Source organism: Octopus bimaculoides, chromosome 10 (assembly GCF_001194135.2).
Source record: "Octopus bimaculoides isolate UCB-OBI-ISO-001 chromosome 10, ASM119413v2, whole genome shotgun sequence".
In the NCBI taxonomy this organism is placed as follows: Eukaryota; Metazoa; Mollusca; class Cephalopoda; order Octopoda; family Octopodidae; genus Octopus; species Octopus bimaculoides.
Genome location: NC_068990.1, coordinates 47,648,660 through 47,652,039, shown reverse-complemented (window position 1 = coordinate 47,652,039; position 3,380 = coordinate 47,648,660).

The window sequence follows — 3,380 nt, the reverse complement described above, 5'->3', positions numbered from 1 at the left end:
GTGTTTATTGCACCTGAACATCTGCCACATACAAAAACTAACTTTGTAGTTAATCTGCCTTTGATATTGCTGCACCTCTTATGTGTCCATAGCTTGCACCGGGTACATCTTATAGAGTTACTACCTACTCCTTTACTGCATACTGAGCAGGGCCATCTACCTGAAGGGGTTTGTGTTTTATCTACCTTCCTACTTATTAGGATTTTGGTGTTACACATGTATGTACGTATATATATATATATATATATATGTGTGTGTGTGTGTGTCTATGTATATATATTGATAAGGGGAATGAAGAATTTGAACATTCAAACATAAACATGAAGTTGGAATGTGCAAATTCTTCATTCTCCTTATCATTAATATTGTACAGATGAGAGTTAAAGGAAGATTACCATAAAATGCACCATCTGAAGGAACCAGCCTTGGCATTTTACATAGAAATTTTTGTTAAGAAAGCTAACAGAAAAAGATGACACATTCTATCAATATCCCAAGATTGAAAGTGTTTCGTTAAGAAAACAAGTGGTGCCCGTCAATTCAGAAAGATCCGAAATTTGATATCTGCCTGGATATTATTTCCCTCCTCTTACTATATATATATACATACGTACATATATATATATATATATATAGGTGCAGGTGTGGCTGTGTGGTAAGTAGCTTGCTTACCAACCATATGGTTCCGGGTTCAGTCCCACTGTGTGGCACCTTGGGCAAGTGTCTTCTACTATAGCCTCGGGCCGACCAAAGCCTTGTGAGTGGATTTGGTAGATGGAAACTGAAAGAAGCCCGTCGTATATATGTATATATGTGTGTGTGTCTGTGTTTGTCCCCTCAACATTGCTTGACAACCGATGCTGGTGTGTTTATGTCCCCATAACTTAGCGGTTCGGCAAAAGAGACCGATAGAATAAGTACTAGGCTTACAAAGAATAAGTCCTGGGGTCGATTTGCTCAACTAAAGGTGGTGCTCCAGCATGGCCGCAGTCAAATGACTGAAACAAGTAAAAGAGTATATATATGTGTGTGTGTGTGTGTATATATATGCACACACATATATGATCATCATCATTTAACATCCATCTTTTATGCTGATATGGATGGGATGGTTTGAGAGGTGCTGGCAACCCAGAGAGCTGTATGGTTTCTATGGCTAGATACCCTTCCCAACACCAACCACCTTACAGAGTGTACTGCATGCTTTTTATGTGGCACCAGCAGCAATGGAGTTACCAAGTAACTTGCAAGACAAAGACCTCTCAGCTGGGAGAAGAAGTGAAACCAAAGGAAGTGGCTTTGTACCAGGTGAGAAGTTGGAGTGTAACAGAGGGATAGAGATAGGTATCTTACTATACAGAAGATACATGGCTACTCCATACCTCTAATACCCAATTTTTCTCTTAAAGTACTTACACTCTGTCATATATGTACACTGATATTGCACATACAGCAGAACATCACTTTTTTCAAGCCTTCACATGTCCTCCATTCATGGCTCATGTTATATTGCCATGTAGCACAGCTGTCCATACACAGGCATCATACAATCTGCCTTTCACTCTGAAGGGGAGGACCTTTGTTATCAATAAAGGCAGTAGTTCTCTGAACTTTGTCCAGCTGGTTCTTATTCTGACGACTATGTTTTCCACTGCTAACTTGGTTGCCTAGGTAAAGGATGCTATCTACTACTCCTAAGGTTCCCCCATCTCCAGGCCTGCATATCTGCCACACACAAAGACTACTTTATCTATTAACTCACACACACACACATATATATATTTAAAATACACAATAGCATGAATCAGAAGGACTGAAAGAAATTTAAATGTTAAAAAGCCTGGCTGTGAGAGAAATATTCATAATTTAAACACATTGCTTCTATGCTTTTGCTGCACAAACTGTTTTACAGTTTATTGACAACATCTGAGAGAAATCATATTGTTTCCGTCTTCAATCAACAACATAGAATATCTAACAGTCATAAATTTGACTATCACTAAGACAGACTGCTTAATTTGCTTATATATGCAATATATAGTTTATGCACAAACTAAACTGTGGGAATCAGAAGGATTAAAATGAATTTACATACTAGAAATCTAGCTGTGAGAGAAATATTCAGCATAACAACAACATGGAAAGAATGTGTGTGCATTCTGAATATAAAAATAGGTTGGGGGATTCACATAACCTTGCTTTAATGGATGTGCTAATGTAAGAATTTCAAATACCAAGATGCACTACTGTAGCCTACAATTTAGAACAGATATAAACTTACATTCACTTTATGTATTAGGATAATAAGGTGAAATAAAAAGTGATTCCTAAGTATCATTGTAATTAAGCTGAGATAAGTCACTTTGAAAAGAATATTTGCCCAGCTAGTAAAAGAATGTTTTGTTGCTTTACCATAAATCCCTATCTGTTATCAAATGCATTATTTATAATTATTCTTTCCTTTAACTCAAAGAAATACTTACTTCTTAAGTTTTCATGATATATTTTGAAATTGATAGCTGAACATCTATTGAAGCTTTTTTTCATCAAATTTGGAGTTTTAACACTTGTTGCACGAGAGTAACTGGGTTATTTTCTCTTGCTTGACACCATTAATTTTTACTATGATGAAAAAATGTTTGTTTTCTTTCTCACTTTCTCCCCCTTTAAAAAAAACAAAAAAACTCAATAACTGAACTTTCAATCATGTATATTCTATATATCTGAAAAAAAAAAAGAAGCACACTAAAATCTTTCTTGACTGAGAGAGCAAAGATCCTAAAGAATTCACTTGACTTGGAGTCCTTCTTAAATTCTAAAAGTGATGTATTTAGTTGGTGCCCTCGTGAGATGAAATTCTTGTTGATGACATGAAACTCCCCACTTGTTGACTAGCAAATGGAAATCATGCACATATTGACACTTTTCAGGTGCAACTAGAACCAATCGATGGGAGATAACTCCATCTTGCCCAGAAGGGATGTCGCTTAGTAGAACTTCATTTCAGGGTTTTTTTCACTACAACTGACCAAGACTGTATTCCTACCTCTATAAGTAGAGAGGTTATATACTTCCAGCCAGTAAATCTGACAAGTCGCCTGTATCACTCAGACCATAATAGGCATGAAACAAATGATAACCCCCTGACTGGCCATAACCAACTCTATATAAACAGGGTTGGCCAAAAGTCACCTGACTGTAAATCAAAAATTGTTTTGTATGAGACTTCACTAATAAATAGACAAATGTTGGGGGGGGGGGCGGTGATTTCAACTCATGGCATTCATAATTGGAATGAATATATAAAATTGAATATTAAGTATTTATGGAATTTTGATTTACCGTCAGGTGACTTTTGGCCAATCCTCTATACATACATA